Genomic DNA, 21,189 nt, shown 5'->3' with positions numbered 1-21,189 from the left:
CACACGATAGCCATGACATTACCTCTCCAGAATGGCTAAGCAGGACTTGAGTGGTGGCTTTTGCCTCTTTTCTGATCATCCTCTTTAAGGAAGCAGCCAGGACAGAGAGAAGCAGAGCACTACTGAGTGTGTAGAAATGCTCCTGACAAGGTGGGCAGCATCGCCAGCACCAGAGGTTCAGTGTACCAGCTAAAGACTTCTTTGGCACATTTAGGGAACCCAGCAAGAGAGAGTATCCCTTGTCAGTGGCCTATAGGGCCATGGCTCACCTCTCAGCAACACATGACCTCAGCTGTGGCAGGGAGCTAAGAAACACAAGAAGAGTCCAGCACGTGATCCCTTCACCACCAGCTGCAAAGCAAAGGCAGATGGGGTAACTTCCAAATCTGAGAAGGTTTGTAATCCTGGCTACTCAGGAAGCTGAGATCTGAGGATCATGGTTCAAAGCCAGCCTGGGCAGAAAAGTCTGTGAGACTCATCTCCAAAATAATACCAGAAAACCGGAAGTGGCGCTGTGGGCTCAAGCGGTAGAGCACTCACCTTAAGCTGAAGAGCGCAGGGACAGCGCCTAAACCCAGAGTTCAAGCCCCATGACCAACCAAAAAAGGGGCTGGAGGCATGGCTCAGCAGTAGAGTCTGCCTTGCTAGTGCCAGCTCCTGAGTTCAAATTCTAGTGCTCTAAAAAAGAAAAGGTCTCTCTGCTCGTTTCTAGCTCTCAGCTGTTTCCTTCTCTTCTCTTTCCCAGCTCCCTTCTCTTTTCTAGCTCTCTCTGCTCTTTTCTAGCTCTCTCTGCTCTCTCTGCTCTTTTCTAGCTCTTTTCACTCTCTTTCCCAACCTACTGAATAAACCTACCCCTTACCTGAAAAAAAGAAAAGGAAGAGGAGGAGGAAGAAGAACAGGAAAAGGAAAAGGAAGAGGGTGAAAGGGTCCCTGCAGTCAAATACATTTGTGAAATAATTCTTGTTCTATCTCCATTTAGGCAATTCATACTGCACAGTAACGTATTAAAAGGCTCTCAAGGGCTGGGAAGGTGGCTCAGTGGTAGAGTGCTTGCCTTGCATGCATGAGGCCCTGGGTACGATTCCTCAGCACCACATAAGCAGAAAAAAAGTGGGAAGTGGCGCTGTGGTTCAAGTGGTAGAGCACTCGCCTTGAGCTGAAGAGCTGAGGGACAGTGCCCAGGCCCAGAGTTCAGGCTCCACGACCGGACCCAAAAAATAAATTAATTAATTAATAAATAATAAAAGGCTCTCAAAGTCCTGTACTAAAGACAAATATTTTTAAATTTTTTCCCAAATTATTTGCCCTCTTGTCATGAGTGTCTATTGACTTCTTTCACAACACACACAGTTCTGCTCCCCAATTATGTGAATTTTGTTGGGATGACCACTGATGGTTGTTATTACTACTTCTGGAATTCCTATTGTTTGACCTTGAAGTAAATTTCCTTTTGACTGAAGAATGTACTTTATTTGATTGTGAAACCAAAGGCAATTTTCCTGTTTCGACCTTTTTTGTGTGTAGGGCCTAGGACCTGGGTATTGTCCTTGAGCTTTTGCATTAAAGGCTAGGACTTTACCACTTTGAGCCACAACACCACTTCTAGTTTTCTCATGGTTACATGGAGATAAGAGTCTCAGGGGCGCCTGTGGCTTTCGCCTGTGGCTTTCGCCTCAAGAGGCTGAGATCTGAGGATGGAGGCTCAAAGCCAGCCCAGGCAGGAAACTCTGTGAGACTCTTATCTCCAATAAACCACTCAAAACCGAAAGTGGCACTGTGGCTCAATGGTAGAGCATGTGCCTTGAGATGAAGAGCTCAGAGTCAGTGCCCAGGCCCAGAGTTCAAGTCCCACTACGGACACACACACACACAAAAAGAGTCTCATGGGCTTTCCTGCCCAGACTGGCTTAGAACTGCGATCCTCATATCTCAACCTCCTGAGTAGCTGGGATTACAGGCATGAGCCACCAGTGCCTGGCCTCTCTTGGTTTTGTCAGAGTAGTATGGGACTATTATTGGCATGAATGATTAGTCTTATTTCTTCTGGAAGTGATTCAAAGTTCAGACAACTAATTTTTCATTTACTCACTGTGCATTTATCGAGTCCCTACTGCATACCAGGGCTTAGCACACAGTGTCTCAAGTCCTCACAACCTGGAGGGAATGGCTCTTACACAACAGGCTAGCTTTTCCAAAAGCATGGAGAGCTCAAGACTTGCACTGCATGGCCTGCCTGTTCCAAGAGCCTGCATTCTCCTCTCACCACCCTGCGTTACGGGGCTCTCAATTATTCCTGACCTGCATCTTTGACATTGCATGGGTTTCAATTTGCTGTCCCTAATTGGAATCAAATATTTCTGACTCTGGAAATAAATACTGTTAAACAGTGGCTCGTGCATAGAATAAATGGATGCCTGTTGCTAAGGAGACATCGAGGAGGAAAAGGAGAAGCAGCTTACCGCCTCATAGCCGCTTCCTGGGCTCCAGCTGAACTACAGCAGGGGGGAGGAGGGTACAGAACCTAGAGAGCATGAGGTGCCTGTGGACCAGGCGGCTGCCTCTGACTGCACCCCATCCCTGCCCGCTACAGGCTGGGCTAGTTGCATTGCTCAAGGGGAGTTAGAAACCTCCATGTTTTGGTTTGGTTTGGTTTGGTTTTCTTTTGTTTATTTTGTCAGTCATGGGGCTTGAACTCAGGGCTTGGGCACTCTCCCTGAGTGCCCAAGACTCATACTCTACCACGTTGAGCCACAGCTCGACTTCTGGTTTTCTGGTGGTTAACTGGAGATGAGTTGCATGGACTTTCCTGCTGGACTGGTTTTGAACCATGATCCTCAGATCTCAGCCTCCTGAGTAGCTAGGATTACAGGCGTGAGCCACCAATGCCTAGCTCCTCCATGTTTTTATGAAACCCGAATAGTATTCTCTAAAAGTCATGTCACCCAGTGACTCTAAATGTACATGGGACTTAATCTGAAACGCAATAAACTGCACAAATAACAAAAATAAACACCAGGTACTGGCGGCTCACACCTGTGATCCTAGCTACTTGGGAGGCTGAGATCTGAGGATCGTGATTCAAAGCTAGGCTGGACAGGAAAGTCTCTAAAACCCTTATCTCCAATTAACCACAAAAAAGCTATAACTGAACTCTGGCTCAAGTGGTAGAGTGCCAGCCTTGAGCAAAAAAGCTAAGGGACAGTACCCAGACCCTGCCTAAATTCAATCTGTAGTATACACATACAGAGAGAGCGAGAGAGAGGAGATCAGAATGGATTGAGTGGGTCCCAAATCCAGTGAATGTCATAAAAACAAGAGAAAGACACACCAAGACTCACAGAAGGCAAGGTGGAGACAGAGGCAGAGGCTGGAGGAATACTAAAGCTGCCAGTGCCTACCAGAAGCCAGGAGAGAGACTGGGCCTGTCTCTCTTCAGAGACTCCAGAAGGGACCAGCCCCACAACCACCTTGATTATAGACGTCTGGCTTTCAAAAGTACAAAAGATTAAATTCTGGTTGTGTTAAGCTGCTCAATTTGTGGTAATTACCTATGGCAGCACCAGGAAACAAAAACAGCAATGAACTTTAATTTTTTTTAAATACCACGGAGCCAACAAAATTGATTTGTGTGCCTGTGAGTCACCAGTCACACTGGCTGGGGTCAAAGGGCACTTCCTGCCAGATATCCTTCTCCAAAATGATGACATCAGTTCCCCAACAACTCTGCATAGACATCCCTAGGGAACCCTCATCTGCAAGACCTGACAGCAGCTCCACTGCAGGTGTTCAAGCCCAGCTATGTACCTTACTGCAGAATGACTGTGATCTTCCAACACTGGGGAGATACTGCTGCCCAGGCCAGTTCCAAAAAGCCAAAATATGAAATAGTCAAGAACTTGCCCTGATGACTTTTACACTATATATCTCTTGAAATCAGCCAAAACAGGAGTATTTATACCACTAGAAATGACATAAATGGGGGTCCATTGTAGGGGGAGAGCTATCGTACCAGCACACGACCACCAAAGACTTTCTAGAGGAGAAAGCCACAGAAGTTTTATTTCACACTCTCTCACCGTACTTCCCATCTGGCCTTCAAGTCCCACTAATTCTCTCTGCAAATGCTCTCTGGTGTCCTCTCCTCTCCTTCCCCAACGCCCTGGCTCTTATTTGGACCTTACCCTTCTTGTAGTTGAGCTACTGCAAGAGTTTAGTAATTTTCACCCTGTCACCAGTTACATTCCTCAAACAAGCAATGACATAAATGCCTCCCATTAGACATTTTTTACATCCAAGCACCACCACTTGGCATTCAGAGCTCCTTTAGTTTGAACTTCTTCCCATTGCAAGTGGCAATGACTCAACTCACACAAGGGAACTTGCTAGTTCACCGGGAAATGAGGCTGCCGGTATAGTTGGATCAGGGCTTGTGCCTCACTATTTGGCTCAGCTTCTCTTTGCCTGGTTTCATTGTCAGGTATGTTCTTTTCCCATTGGAAACAAAGTGGCCAGAAGCTGGCTGAATCTCATCCTTCTAGTTCAGCCAAGTGTGACAGCATAATTGCTTTCATCTTCTCAGTCTTTTTCAGCATCCCTAAACCCATGAAATGTGACCTTATATTTCTCACAGGAAGGAGCTAGAATCTATTTCCCCTGTCCCTTGATTGTGATTTTGGTCATGTGACTTTCTTTAACCAATGGGATGATAGCAGTTATGAGGCAAGAGAGCTCTGTAAAAGCAAAGTGCATTTCCATTGCTCTGTCCTGGAACTGTGCTGAGCTACTCCAGCCACCCCTGCCATAGCCAGGCCAGATCAGCAGACTCCCAATCAATGTTCAGCCATGTACATACACAAGCCCAACTGGGTCCAACCGCTACAACCTAGAGAGCTAGATAAAAGTTCATTGTCATCTGCTACTGAGGTTATGGAGTTGCTCATAACATCATTTAATAACTGATGCACTTAGCTAACGCATGGGCAGAGAACATTTCTCTGCGGCTATATAGCCACATTAGTTCTGCTTGAACAGCCTGGGTCTGGGGAGTACAGGCCACCACCACTGATAGAGAAAAGCAGAAACCACAGAAAGGGGATGGCAGAGCTGCTGCCAGAAGGAATTCCCCCAGCCCAGCTGCCGCTCAGCCAGCCCTGCTCTTCCCAGGCACACCGGCCCCACCATTGCAAACCGCTGCCATTTTCTTTCTCTCTTTCTTTCTTCTTTCCTTCCTTCCTTTTCTTTTCTTTTTTTTTTTTTTTTTGTCGGTCGTAGGGCTTAAACTCTGGGCCTGGGCGCTGTCTCTGCACTCTTCAGCTCAATGCGAGCACTCTACCGCTTGAGCCACAGTGCCACTTCCAGTTTTCTAGTGGTTTATTGGAAATGAGTCTCACAGATGTTCCTGCCCGGGCTGGCTTTGAACCGCAGTCCTCAGATCTCAGCCTCCTGAGTAGCTAAGATTACAGGCATGAGCCACCGGCACCTGGCCTTTTCTTTTTCTTTAGTTCTTTCTTTCCTTCTTTCCTTCTGTCTGTCTTTTCTTCCTTCCTTTCTCTTTAATTGGTATATATTAATTATACAAGGTAAAGGACTTACTTTGGTATTTCTATTATGCACATAATACACTTTGGTCATACTCATCACCTTTAGTACTTATTTTCTTTTGTTAGTTGTGGGGCTTGAACTCTGGGCCTGGATGCTGTCCCTCAGCTCAAGGTAAGGGCTCTTCTACTAGAGCCACAGCGCCACTTTTGGCTTTTTCTGCTTTTGTGGTGCTGAGGAATCAAACCCAGGGCCTCATGCATGCAAGGCAAGCACTCTACCACTGAGCCACCTTCCCAGCCCTTTATTACTCATTTTTATCCACCAAATCCTCTTTTTTTTTAACTTTCTGGTAATTTTAAAAATAAGTTTCATTATGATCTTTTCATATGTACACTTAAGGCCCACTTACCATGTTCTACACCTGTCATTTGCTTTTCTTGGTCTTTACCTTTGCTCACTCTGCTCCCCACCACCACTTGGAAGGTTTCTCCTTCTTCTGCAAGCCTTCTCATCTCCAGACCCAAAATGAGAGAAGACATGGGGCTGGCAAAGACCAGAGCCCAGGGCCCAGAGCAGGGTTACTCAAGAAGCCATCCCTGATCACCAGTTCCCCTCTAGATCATCAATCCATGTGGCAACCAAGGGTCCACACCTTGTACAGTGACAAGTCTAAGACCTGTAGGCAAATCCAAGGGCCTACAACCCCTGGCAGGACAGATGCAGGGAACAGAGGTGGCCAAGGTGCAGGTCGTCAAGGGACAGAGAGCTGAACAAAGGTTTGGAGGAGGGATCAAAATCAGAAGGGTCCAAAGCAAAAGCAAAGTAATGAGTACAGCCACTGCAACCCTTCTCCAGGCCCAGCAGGAACTATGGTGGGGATGGAGTGAATATAACTATCATCCGCATGCAGAGGCGGGGACAGAGGCAGCAAGAAATGGAAGGGCTCCCCAGCCATCTGGGAAGCAACAAAGCAAGGATAAAAGTCCAGTCCTTCACCTCCAGAGCCCACCCTAACCTCTGTGCTTTCTTGCCCAGCATGGGGTTGATTTTACTCACTTCCTGGATTATGACTGAAAGGAGGCCCCTGCCAGCCTCACATCCAGATGCCACTTAGGCCTCTACCTCCAGGCCCCTCTCCTCAAGTTGACGAATATGATACTTAATACAAAGCCCCACCGGGTGCCACCAGTGGCTCACACCTGTAATCCTAGCTACTCATGAGGCTGAGATTTGAGGATTGTGGTTCAAAGCCAGCCCGGGCAGGAAAGTCCGTGAGACTCTTATCTCCAATTAACCACTAGAAGACCGGAAGTGGCGCTGTGGTTCAAGCAATAGAGTGTTTGCCTTGAGCTGAAGAGCTCAGGGACAGTGCCCAAGCCCAGAATTCAAGCCCCATGACCAACCAAAAAAAAAAAAATACAAAGCCTGTTGAAGACCAGTAGAGAACCCTCTTCCTCCAGAAGACCTCCCAGGTCTTCTTGGGGTAAAACTCATCCTGTCTTTCCTCACTTTCCCCAAAGTTTCTGCTTCTGATCAGCTGTGCGGCCTCATCCTCTTGTTACTGGGTGACTGTTCACCTCTGTCCCACTGGCCAAGCTAAATGGGGGAGGACTGACCATAGGCTGGCTTTGCATTCCCAAGCCACCTGGCCCAGAGCAGCAGGTGCTGAATTCCCCCCCACTGAACTGAATGTGTGTTGCGATTTACCTCACTCCACCAACTTGAGCCCAACAAAGCCTTGGAATCCACCCTCTGCTGCTGACCTGATCCTGAGAATGGTGGTGTGTAAATGGAGGTGATAAGAGCGCTACTGCCCTCCACCAGCACTGTCAACAAATCCCACTTCTTGGCCCTGCATGAAGGTCACACTGCACGGATCAGCCTAAGATCCTTCTTCTGGCCCAGAGCCCAAAATAACTGGAGGTGATTCGCTCTTCCCCAGGAAAGGAGGTCCACAGCCCTCTTCCAGGGAGACATTCACATATGTACTGGCTGTCCCCAGGGAATGTTTGGTCCTTTTTTGAGTGGGTGACTTCTTTGAACTTGACTTTGCTGGTGTCTCTATCAAATTAGAGCCACAATTACAGAGTGAGTTAACAGGATTAGTCACACACACAGGTATTCTGTTCACATACTTGCTTCCCCTGTTAAAGGACATCTGGGCAAGCAATTCCCTCCCTATCTCCTCAAACACAGGTGCAGAGCCACAGATTAAACACAAGATTCTCAGCTACGCTGGGATTCCAGAGATGCAATGAGTAATTTCAAGTACAGTACATCCTGTGATGTAATTGGGACATACATATACTAAAAAAAATTTAACCAAGGGGCTGTGGGTTTAGCCCAGCGGAAGGGCGCCCACCTGGCGCGCGCAAGGCCCTGGGTTCGGTCCTCAGCCCTGGGGAAAAAAAAAAAATTTAACCAAACATTCTATTGTTTTATCTGATAAAATGCTTCTTGGGCAGGATTTTAAAATCAGAAGGCTAGGATCCCGGAACTGCTTCTGGAGGGGGGGAAGGGGAAGGTGCAACGAGGGAGAGGTCCTAACAGTTGACAGATCAGAGTACCCCAATATGAAATCATCTAGGCTATTTGGGGCTCATGAGTGAGTGTTAAAACACATGGCATAAAAACCCAATCATACACTCAGTACAATTCACACAAAATATTTTTCAAGGGTCTAATAGCTTAGATAAAACCCATTAGCACACAAATTAATTCTGTACTCGGCGTAATAACATCTCTGTCTCCCGACTTGCTCTTCCCGGGGGAAATATTTGACCACTTACGTCAGTCTCCTGCTTGATCGCGCGGGCAAACCAACTGTGTGACAGTTATTGATTTTTGATGAACGACAGAGCTCTCTCTTCTGGGCTATTTACTGCTTTGTTTTCAAACCTTACCTAATTGTTCGGTGATTTTTGATGTTTTGGTCCTCCCACCCCTCCCTTTTCCAAAGAAATAAATGCAAAGTGTTTATTCTCCAAAGGCCGTAAACAGAGCTTGTGGGTCTGGTTTCTATGACAACCCCACTTGATGCAGCAAACCTAGATTATCTCTAATGACAGACATGAAGTTTAAATTGCACATTCTGAACAAACAGTGCTCTGCTGACCTTTTATTGAAAAATGGAATACGGGGTGATTAGCATAATGTGTTATATAAAAAAGGAAAACCATGTATTGGTGAGCATTATGTACCAGCGATTAGCTGCACGGCTAGTCTATAACAAACTGCTCGCCAGGATGGAGAGCTTGGGAAATTAAGATTTGCCATCTATCATTTTCAAATTCGGTCAAATCTGCAGTGGTAATTGCACTAAACAGTTTTCAAATAACACATGCAGCTGTTTCTCTTACTTATTCAATTGAATCTTCTAGCAGGGGAGCAAGTAAGGAGAGGGAAATTTTACCCATTGTACAAAAACAATAATAATAATAACTGTTGGCTACAATCATTATTCTGAAACAATCTCTGCCTCTTAATCCCCTCATGTAATTCCTGGAGAAAGCTTTGGGTCTTGAAAACCCTGGCAACCACTGCCTGAAAACTGGTCAATCAGTGCATGGAGCCCAGGTTGGTTAACTGAAGGCAGAGTCTAGGTCTGGATCCTGTTGCCCCAATCTATGTTCTTGTCAACCAGGAAATGAATAGCTGGAAATCACCTGATAGAAATCCTCCTTTGAGGTGACTTGTGCCTATAATCCTAGCTACTCAGGAGGCTGAGATCTGAGGGTCTCAGTTTGAGGCAAGCCCAGGAAAGAAAGTCCACAACACTCCAATTAATCAGCAAAAAGCTGGAAATAGAGATGCTGATCAAGTGGTAGAGTGTCAGCCTTGAGCAACAAAGCCCAAGTGAGAATGCAAGACTCTGAGTTCAAGTCCTAGTCCTGGCACAAAAGAAAAAAAAAATCTCCCTTCTACCTCTCGCTTCCTTCTAGCATTAGGAAAATTATCCAGTCTCTCCAAGACATGACATCTACATCATGGAGGAAACAGAACAGTACACACCTTACTGTGGGGATTAAGAAAGTAAATACCACAGGGTTGGCAAAGCCAGCCTGCAGTGACAGGTGGCTGCCTGCAGTGCTCCTGGGTCAGGACATGTCCCAGTGCTGCTGAGACAAAATGCAGCAACTGCTTGGCCCCCAACTGCAGTTCCTGAGTGCGGACTTTGTAGGACACTCAAAACCTCAAGGTCCAACCAGCAGTTAGCATCAATACTCTTGGCTGTGTGGTTTTGTGTATGTCATTCAATCGCTAAGAAACAATACAAATATCACTTGATTCTCAGAACATCCCAGTGAAAAAGAGCTCATTCTGATCATTTCTCCACAGAGAGGGGAACTGAGGCAGGGAGTCACAAACAGGTGGCTGAGTTGGCACAGTGCTTCAAATCGGCACAGTGCTTCATGGAACCTTTGGTGTCCTTCAACACTCTGCTGGTGGTTCTGGCCAATGAGCTCCACAGCTCTCAGCCACCTGCCTTAAGGTCCCAGACTAACTCGGAAGCACTTGCAGGCTCGGGCAGCATATTTGGTCACTTCCTCCGCTCTGGCCTTGTCCTTGCTAACCCCCTTAGGGGACGGGCTTCCCCTAGCTCTTACTTTAGTGCTCATAATACCATCTTTCCTAGGTACCTAGATCACAAGCCATCCTATCCCCAGCCAGCCTGGCTTCCTTGGCCCTGGTTGCATTGCAGGTTCCAATGGCACAGAGTATCCTCTCAGGCAGGTCCTAGGCTATCTCCAAGAAGCCACCTGCGTCCCGAGTCTGACAACACTTGCCAAGGCAACTACTTCTGTTTCTTGGTTTTAAAGGGACTCAGAACTAATTCTTGAAGCTGAGGGCTGTGGGGAGACCTGCTGTCCCTTCCCAATGTTCATCTCTGCCTCCAGACAAGCACATCACCCCCAAACTTTCCCATCACCCAACTGAAAACATCCTTTACAACATTTTAAAACTCCCTTCTTAATAGCCTGAAAGCCAGACATCCCCAACTACAAAGCTATATGACTGTGCTATCTGTGCTATTGCTATTTTCATTTCTCAAGGAGATGCTAGGTTCAGCAGGTCAGGGGACTCACTCAAGATCTCACCATGGATGTTGGCAACACCCCAGTCTACCCAGACTCACCCCCAAGCCCAAATCCAAGCTCTTTTTCCAGGCAGTCCTTCAATATCAGGAAGAGCTGACATGCTTGGATTCTATAAGAGTTCAGGAATCATACAAACCCCCAATTTACCAGGGTCACCAACCACAGCTAGTCTTACAGGCTGAGTTACCTATAAAAGCCCAGGACTTGTGACAAGTGATTACCCTTCAGAGTATGATTGTGACCAGGACCTAGATGAATGAAACTGTGAATTGTGTCACTTCCAGAACAAGGCAACAGCTGACTTGACAAATAGCTCTGTCCCTGAACTGTAAGCTCTCCTTTGAGGTCCCCCCTGAGGTCCTCCATGGTTATCCTGGTCTCAATAAGGTATCCTTCTAAACAAAAAAGAGAACAACTGAGCTGCCCCATAGGTAACTCAGTTACCTCCAGCTCAAGTCAGAAAACCATCACTGAGAATGCACCAGCTTTCTCTAGGAAGAAGTGGACCACATCTGGTTTTGGCCCAGGTTTCCCAAGCAGAAGCCAGACGAGCAAAGCCAATGCCCCAAACCAGCTGTATCAGACATCACATCTGTGACGAGCTGCCCAATCTTCCCATCATGGGAGAAGGAGGCCCCTGATTCTGAACACTTTGCTGCAAAAAGCTACCACCAGCCCTTCCGGAAAGTGACACAGAATGCAACACTTCTGTCTGCCCCAGAATTTGGCCGGAGAGCAAAAAATAGAAGAGGGCATTGAAGGGGTTAGCTATTCCCTTCTTGGGGCACAAATCATCCCAAAGCCCTGCAGTATAAATCGAGGTGGAGATGGACAGGGAGACAACACTTTTCTGTGGAGAAACCTGGGAAGCAGCACCTGGACTGTCATGAGCAGGCCTTGCTGTGAGCACAGATTTGCCACCACACACATTTGTATTTTTCCATAATGTCAAAATAGATCTACCAGCTACATCAGTTTCATTGGCTTTGCTTCACAAGTGTTCCTGGTGTCCCTGGGGAGTCATCAGCACAACACTTACAAGTTCCATGGGATGGAATGTCCATGGAATAGGATCACAAAGTTACTTACTAAAATCTATAACACTCAAATCACACATGTGTCACCCAGGTTACAGACAAGTTGAATAAGCAGTAAAAAGGACATAGGATTTTGAAAATCAAGGCAAAGATGCCACACAAATCACTTCAGTGGTCAGATAACAGGTTATGAACCAATCACAGAACTGTCAAGGCATGGGCCCTAAATGGCTTTTAAGCGGGCAGCATGAACAGCAAGGAGAATCCCAGTGAACTGAGCCTGGGGACAGCTGAGAGTTTGTCATCTGGCAATCTCTAGAGTAGAAGTTGTGACATACATTGGAGGAGTCCAGGATAAAGTAACGGGCCAGCATGCCGTATTACAGCCTAATGTATACGGGAGAAATAAGCCAGCCTGGGACTCACATACACATTCACACACATACAGTCTCATTCTCTCTCTCTCTGTCTCACACACACACACACCACATGCTCACACACTCACTGTATGTGTACAAGGAGCCACAGATGAGCCAAGTACTCTACCTGATTCATTCTCATATACCTCACAATGCTACAAACAAGGAACACACAACCTCTCCAACTCCAGATGAGAGAGTAAGGCCCACAAGGACAGGAGAGATGGAGTTCCAAGCCACACATAACCAGAAACGAAGAGCTGATGATTCCAGACAGTGCAGTGAGAACTATCAATTAACCTATAAAAATGAGCTTATGAAAACTGGCCACACTGGGTTGTCGTGGGGAAATGATCAGGAATAATACATGTGATAGAAAGAAAGCAAATTATAGGTGTTAAAATGTAAGTATTTAAGTATTTGCCATCTCCACTCTCCAAACCCCACCCCCAAAAAATGATCCCCTTGTCAACTCCGTGTGGGTTTTGTGACACCCAAACAAGGTGAAAGTTGACCCAAACAAGACCCGATAGTAGAAAGAGAATCTGCCTCATATGTAATCAGATGAGAAAAGATGGGAAAGAAGAGTAGACAACACACAGATTTCCTGAGAGAGTTTGGTATTGGGGATGGGGCGGAAGTAATTAATTGCAAGACAATACTCCATGCAGTACTAGAGAGCAGAGGGTAGAGAAATAGGTCAGAAGAACTCGGAAGTGGGGCTAAGGATTCGACTCCTGCCTTAGATAGACTTGCAGATGTTGTACCTGCACTTCAATTTCCCTTTCTGACTCCTGGGGAACCAGCTGTGTTTCTTTGAAAGTGTCTGTCACAGACACAAGACCCACAAGACCCAGGAAGAAGTTATACAGATGCAGCACTAGGACTCAGGTATAAATACTAAATGAGAGACCATTCTTGGGGCTGCTGTTAGCATTACCAGTGAGCAGCTCAAGCAGATGGCTGGTCGAGTCTCAATGCCCCAGGTGCCTGATCTCCTTCCCCACATTTGAAGATCTACTGGCCTGTGTCTGGCATTTTCAAAGGGCTCTTACATATCTGGTGTTAAGATACTCATGGAGATACTTCCTGTCCAGGGCATGATGTCCAGGAACAAGCCAGCCCTGAATTGAAGTGAAGGTTCCAGAATACTGACCCATGAACTCCAAAGTTCACCTGTCAGGAGTCCAACTGAAAGTGACACAATTCACCCCCAGAGAACCAAAGTGGCCTGTGATCATCACCCTGCTGTTTCTCCAAGTAACTCTGAGACCATGGCCCACTGGTGACAGTTCCAAGATGCTACCTTTCTCTGTGCGGAGCTGCCCTGTGAATTCAGGGGGAGGTGGGAGTCAGTGGAGATCAACAGAGCTGCGGGGTGCCAGGCTTTGGGCATCTGGAACCTTCTTTGCATGTGTCAGAGGACTGTGAAGGCAGACAGTATTTTTGGACCAGCAAATTTTCAGAAAAGACAGATTTAGTCCATTTTGTTTTAGGGATTTTCCTGGGTGTCATTCTTCCCTCCAAACATAAAGATTTCCTAACTGTCCCCAGGCAGCCCCAGTTAATCCAAGGCTTATGTTGGAGCTATGACCACTCAGGGGCCTCTCTCTCTGGCCATTGTAATGAGAAGACCTGTAATTCACATCTGGTTCTTGCTCCAGAGGATAAAACTAGAGCAATAAAGAGCATAGTCTTAGGAGAGAATCACAAAGATGTAATGCCTAAGCACCTCTTCATATTTATATAAAGTAATACACATGCTGAAATGAACTCCTAAGATATGGAAACAAAATACTATTTTTAATTTTTTTCTTTTTCTGATGATTCTGTATTCTTTACCTTATATGTGGTGTGTTCACATGCAGATCTGTGTGGGGAGGGCACCGAATTTGAGGGCAAAGGGTGAAAAAGTGCAGCAGTGAAGCACACTGGACATAGATGAAAGTGTCATACAACGTGTGGGTGGAGATGGGAGAGAGGGAATCGGAGAGAATGAAGGCCCAGATGACACTGTATGAAAGGAAATGTACTTATTACCTGACTCATGTAAATGTAACCCCTTTGTATATCACCTCTATAATAACAATAAAGTAAATTTTAAAAAAACTAGAGCAATAGCTTGTCCATCCTGTTCAGAACACAAAGACTCTACGACTGCAATTCCAATGCACACACCATGACACCGTGAGCCAGTAAGGCACAGCAGACTTCCCTGAGGCCCTCAGCTCTAACTGAGCCCTGTGCTCTGTGCCCTCTACTCTGCCTGCCGATCACCAGCTTTTCCCTCCACTCCTCCCTGCTTTCCCCATTGCTCTCAAGAGACAAAGCACTTTCCTTCAAACACAACCCACAGTACAGCAGCCCAGACAGGGAGTCGTGGGTTGTATACTATATAACTTTGCAGGGAAAAAGACTACAATGTTCAGAATTGAGCACTAAGCCCAAGTCCCACCAGGTGTTCAGAGGCTATATCCTCCTTGCCCTCATCTTCAAGGTTCCTTCAGATGATGACCCCTGGCCAAGCCTGTCCCAATAGCTGTTGGCCTAAATCAAGTCCTGCCTGCATTCAGGACACTGTCCAAGAGGCTCTGGAGGCTAAGAGGCTTCACTGATGACAGGACAGGGGAAAACCCATTCCCCCTACAGGCTGCCTGCCTGTCAGCTCTGCCTTCTGCCTGCTGGGTCCACTGGGCTCTCCTGGGTCTGTCCCAGGAAGAGGACTTAGGAGAACTCAGCTAATAAAATCCCAACACTAGACCAGAACCAGGCTCTCTCCAAGAACTGATCCTTACTCTGTTGATTTTCCAGTCTGGCTGAGCCACCAAGTGGCTTGTTAATAAGAAGTGGGAGCCGGGCGCAGGTGGCTCACACCTGTAATCCTAGCTACTCAGGAGGCTGAGATCTGAGGATCAAGGTTCAAAGCCAGCCTGGACAAGAAAGTCCATGAAACTCTTATCTCCAATAAACCACCAGAAAACTGGAAGTGGCGCTGTAGCTCAAGTGGTAGAGCGCTAGCCTTGAGCTGAAGAGCTGAGGGACAGCGCTCAGACCCAGAGTTCAAGCCCCACGACTGACCAAAAAAAAAAAAGAAGTGGGGACACAGCCCTATAGCTCCATCATTCAGAAAAAAGAGGGAGAGGAGGGAAAGAAAGGAGGGAGAGGAAAGAGGGAGGAAGGGAGGGAGGGAAGAAGGAAGGAGGAAGGAAAAGGGAAGGGGAAGGAAAGGGGAAGGAAGATGAAGTGGAAGGGAAGGGGAAGGAAAGGAAGGGGAAGGGAAGGGGGAAAGGGAGGGAAGGGAAACAGAAGGAAGGAAAAAGAGAAGGGAAGGGCTGAAGGGAAGGAAAAGGGGAAGGGGAAGTGAAAGGGAAAGGGAAAGGGAGGGGAAGGGGAGGGAAGGGAAGAGAAAGGAAAGGAAAGGAAGAGAAGAGAAGGGAACTCTGTCTCCTTCCCACAAGAGATTCCCAGGCCAGAGAAGCAGGGTGGCCTGGGAAGGCTGGCTTTGGAACCAGGTCTGCAGTGACACTCCTGGCTCAAGACAGGAAGCCTTTGTTCTCCCCATCCCTCTATGTCTACACATGCACCACAGAGGTGCAGATTTGGGTGGCCAGCCAGGGGTTAATTAGTCATACAACATGAACTTGCACAGAGCAAGGAGGGAGACCCCAGCAGACTGCACAGTGGGGTCTTCTGTCTACAGGATGGAGGTGGAAGGGAGGCTCCTCCGAAGAACTACTGAGGCTGAAGGATGCCACAGGGGCTGTGAAAAGACCCCAGGGCAGGAGGCAGGAGGCAGGAGTGGTTCCAAGAAACAGAAGGGCCCAGTGTAGAAGAGAGTACTTACTGGAAGATTCCATTAATAACAATTTCTAGGAAAGGCAAATGAATCTTTAGTGACAGCGGTTGCCTGGGATGAGAGGTAGGGGCAGAGGAGGGCAAGAGGAAACTTAAGGGCTATCACCCCATTCTCTTCATGGGGTGTAGCAACACATTTGTCCAACCCCATCAAATTGCGCACTTGTGTAGTTTATTGCAAGGCTACCATCCCATGCTAAAGATGTTAAAATGAATCTTTGAAGGCTAGTATGGCTGGGCCACAAAGGGGAGGAGAGGAGGCTGGGTGAGAGAAGGCCAGCTCCGCTGGGACTAGAAACCCCTGGTATCTGGCCTCTGACTCATGGTAAAGCAACTAAGTACTATAACTAGGTGGGTAAAGAAACAGGAATTTATTGTCTCGGGACCAAAGCCTTAAGACAAAGTGTCAGTAAGCTTGGCTCCCCTGAGGACTGCAAAGGAGAAACTTCTAGGGCCCCTCTCCTGACTGCTGGCAGCTGCTAGCCATCTGTGCTGTTCCTTCTTTGGCTTGTAGAAGCATCACCCCATTCCTGCCTGTATTTCCATGTGAACTTCTCTCCATATGCAAGTCTCAGTCCATAATTCTGTAATCTTTGTAATCTCTACCCTGCTCCAGAATGACTTTCAGCCAACTACATCTGCATCAACCCTGTTTTCCAGTTGTGTCACATTCTTGGGTACTGGCAGTTAAGACACAACCTCTGAACCTAGCATGACAAAGGGTGCAAATGGTCATAGAAGTGCAAAGAAGCCACCTTTGGGTGGTGCAATCAGAAGGGCTTCAGAGAAGAGGTGCCTCAGCAACTTGAGTTGTGCCACAGCTCCTACTCAGGCCTCAGAGTGGGGTAGTACAGGAGTCAAAATAACGGCCTTCACAGGCGTCCTTGCCCTAATGCTAGGAGCCTGTGGATGTGGCACCTCTGATAGCCAGGGGCTTCCAGATGTGGGTAAGGAAAGGTCCTTGAGATTATCTTCATCTTGGGCCCCATCTTGGCCCATTTGTTGTTCCTCTAACAGAATCCTGAACACTGGGTGACAGATAAAGAATAGAGGTTTATTTGGGCTCATGGTTGTGGAAGCTGGAAATCCAAGTGTATGGCACCAGCATCTTCCATGCTGCCTGGGAGGGCGTGGGACTCCCACTCAAGGCGGGAGGTAGAAGGGCAAGCTGCATGTGCAGAAGCGCAAACACAAAGGCAGGATCACCTCACCACCCACACGCTCTTATGGTCACTCACCCAGCTCCACAGGAACCAGAAGTCACATGACAAGGCATGCATCTCTCTTAACTACCCCATCTCCTCTTACACGCTCCATATGCAAAATGTCACCACAGTGATCATCAAGTTAAATATGAGTTTGCCCAGACTATATCCAAACCATATCAGGCCCAATCTAATTCCAAGAGTCCCTAAAGGTGGAAGAGGAGGGCTGCTGAGGGAACTCACCTAGCATGTTCATAGCCCTAGGTTCAATCCCCAGCACTGCTTACAATGCTTTTTAAAAATAGAAGAGCAGGTTGAAGAAGAAGCAAATAAAGAAGCAGCAGGAGAGATGCAGAGCTAGAGAATGATTCACCTATCACCTTTGAAGATGAAGGAGAAAGAGGCCAGCAACCAAAGATGGCACGCAACCTCTAGAAGCCAGAAAAGGCTCAGAAGCAATTCTCCTGAGGACCACCAAAAAGAGCTTGTCCTGCCAATGTCTTGGTTTTAACCCAGAGAATGCTGGCTCCGACTTCTGACCTGTATATCTGTAAGGTAATGCTTTATGTTGTTTTTACTCACTCACTTTGTGATCTTCTGGCTAGTACCAAAAACTGAGGAGTGAAGCCCAGTGCCAGTGGCTCACACCTGTAATCCTAGCTACTCAGGAGACCTAAGAATCATGTTCGAAGCCAGACCAGGCAGAAAATTCCCCGTGAGACTCTTGTCTCCAATTAACTACTCAAAAACTGGAAGGGGTGCTGTGACTCAAAGTGGTAGAGTACTAGCTTTGAGCAAAGGAGCTCAGGAACAACACGCAGATCCTGAGTTCAAACCCCATGACTGACCAAACAAAAAGCAACTGAGCTGCCATCAGATACTTGCTTTGTCCCTGCAAGGAGAGGGCTCAGGCAGGGGTATGCAGACATGGGATGTGCATGAGGCTTCCTGGTAGAGACACTGAGTTAACTTAGGAACCTCAGATAAAAATCCTCACCCCCATGCATCCTCCTGGGAACCAAGTGCTTACTGTGACCACACTAGCACTTTGGAGGCCATACTGGACAGACACAGGGTGTTTGGAAGGATCTTGGAAGCCTCTGTGCTCTTGGCTGTGGCTTCTGTTGTTGGTCAGGGGACTCCAGGGTACACTGAGGCGGGGCTCACAGAGCCAGCAGGGACCTCAGGGTGTGGATAGACTCACTGTGTTGCTGATGAGAAACCTGAAGGAGGAAAAGAGAAAGAGAGAGAAAGATGGAGAAAGATAGAGGGAGAGGGGGGGAGAAGGAGAGGGAGAGGGAGAGAGAGACAGAGAGAGAGACAGAGAAAAAGAAAGAGAGGGAGAGGGAGAGAGAGAGAAATGTCATGTTTCCAAGAAATTAGAGCCAGGATGTGAGTCCAGTCCCGAGTGGGGAGATCAGAAGCTGGGCGCTGCTGGCTTCTGCTCAGGAATGCTGTGGCTCTTGAAGGTAACTTCTGCTGTGTAGCTCCACCTTTCTGGACAAGCTTTCTGCATAAGCATGGCTCCAGACCACACACACAAGCTCTCTACCTTTCACCTTCCTGAGTTCTGGCTTAGAGGCAGTTCTGTGCGTCCCAGGGGACCGCCCTGACCCCACCCAGCTTGTGAGGCAGTGGCTTAGGCCACCAGCTGAACCACTCCTCATTCCCAAGTCAAGCCGGAAAGGCTTATCCCGTGCAGGGATTCATTTCCACTCCCCGACCAGAAGGGAATACGCAGCTCAGATGGGGGCCTGGTGATGGGGCCATCTGCACAGACAGAGCTTCCAGGTGGACCATGGGCTGCGAGTGGGGATAAAGAACTAATCTTTAGAGCCTGAGACCCAGCTTCCTGGTTAAAATCACCTTTCAGGGGCTGGGAATGTGGCCTAGTGGTAGAGTACTTGCCTAGCATGCATAAAGCCCTGGATTTGATTCCTCAGAACCACATAAACAGAAAAAGCTGGAAGTGGTGCTGTGGCTCAGGGGTTAGAGTGCTAACCTTGAGCAAATGAAGCTTAGGACAGTGCTCAGGCCCTGAGTTCAAGCCCTAGGACTGGCAAAAAAAAAAAATCATCTTTCAGGTCTTAGAGAACTCACAGACTATTCTAAATGCATCCATCTTCAGGCCCCCACCCAGTAGATGGATGTGGGCATGCCCTCGGATCTTGGCATGGTGAGTTCAGTTGGAAATGACAAAAGCAGATCAGCTGTGTCCATCACCTCACTTAGGAGGAGTGGGTGGGTTTTGTGCATGTCAAAGGGTTTTAACTGCAGTGTGAGCATCCAGCATCTTAGGGGCTGTGGCAGTAAGTGCATAGGAGCCCTTCACATCCCCCTTTCAAGTGACGACACAGGTATTCAGAATGCCACTTGAGAAGACTTCACCTTTCTGTCTTCCCAGCAGCAGAAGTGTCCATCAGTGGCAGTCCTGGGAAATGGCTCTTTCAAGGTGGGTGAAACACAAGCTAAAGAGCAAGTGGAGGCAGACATGGCTCCACATGCAGGCTGCTTTCAGCCGAGAACAGAAGAACAGAGGGGAAGGAGGCCGGTCTAAATTACAGCTGCACACTTAGAACCAGGACTGGCACATTTGTTGTTGTTAACAGTGCCATTGTAAAAAACAGGCTGCCCACTGGGGTGCCGGTGGCTCACGCCTATAGTTCTAGCTACTCAGGAGGCTGAGATCTGAGGATCACAGCTCAAAGCCAGCCCCAGAGAAGGAAAGCCTATGAGACTCTTATCTCCAATAAACCACTCAGAAAACCGGAAGCGGCACTGTGGCTCAAGTGGTAGAGAGCTTGCCTTGAGCAAATGAAGCTTAGGACAGTGCCCAGGCCCAGAGTTCAAATCCCACAACTGAAAAAAACAAAACAAAACAAAAAATCAGGCTGCTGCCTCTGTATCCCACCATTGCCAGATACAAATTCAGTCAGACACCCAAAGCCCTGGGGGCGATGTCTCCCGTGGCTTCCACATCCTTCTCTACCCAGCTCTGTGTCCCAGGGCTGACCTAACCCATGGCCTCAGCTCCCTGATGGGCTTCTCTAATGGAAATTCTAGCAAGAGGTTGATGGGGGTGGTAGGGACAGGAGGAGAATCTGCTTGCCCCTCGACAACATACAGATAAGCAAGGACTAGCTCTGCCTTCTGCCAGCAGCTCTGGGCCCTTCCCAGCTAGGAGTGGTCTTCCCTCCGCTCTCTGCTGCTAGTGCTGAGGTCCTGCCCCCTCCAGGTGGGTTTCTTTTCCTCTCCCCTGTAAACAGTCCCTGAATTCTCTCCAGGTCCCCAACTTGGGTGTCCCCTGCAGATTCTAAATGATCCTCCTCCTTCCCCAGGGGTCCCCGGGGCCACTCCAGCCTCTGTCTTGAGCTGCCACAAACACTCAAGTCTGTCATTCTCAATGTAGAACTCACACGTCCTGGGCTTCAAATGGTGGCAATTTTTCCAGGAAACACTGCCTGGCTTGCCAAGCTACTTTCTGCCCTTCAGGGCCCAGACCAGGGCATCTGCAACCCTCCAGGCCCACACAGAGCCCGCTAAGCAAGTTCAGCTAGCCACACTTTTCCCTGCCCAAGTTTATGGCTCCTGAAGGCAGTAGCTAGGCACCTGAGGGGAAAAGGAGAAACACATGAGTCACTAGAGACAAGGCCAGGGAACGCGCCCTCCACCCTTCTTGTGTTAGCCACACTTTCCATTGCTGTGACACAATACCTGAGCAGGACAACATTAAGAGAAGAAGGATTTATTCTGAATCACGGTTTCAGTCCACAGCCTTGGCTCAGCTCTCCCTGGGTGAGCACATCATGGTGGTAGAAGTGTGTGGCAGAGGCTGCTCACCTGATGGTGGACAGGAAATGGGTGGGGCACTAAAATGAGATCCAACCCCCAAGGACATGCCCCAGTAACCTGCTTCCTCCAGCTAGACCTCAACTCTTAAAATTTCCAGAACTTCCCCAAATAGTGCCACCCACTGGGGACCACCAGCTCAATGTATGAGGCTGAGGGACATTTCATATTTTTTTGGGGGGGG

The sequence above is a fragment of the Dipodomys ordii genome, unplaced genomic scaffold (genome assembly GCF_000151885.1).
Source record: "Dipodomys ordii isolate 6190 unplaced genomic scaffold, Dord_2.0 Scaffold58, whole genome shotgun sequence".
Taxonomy (NCBI): domain Eukaryota; kingdom Metazoa; phylum Chordata; class Mammalia; order Rodentia; family Heteromyidae; genus Dipodomys; species Dipodomys ordii.
Note: the sequence above shows the minus strand (reverse complement) of the source record.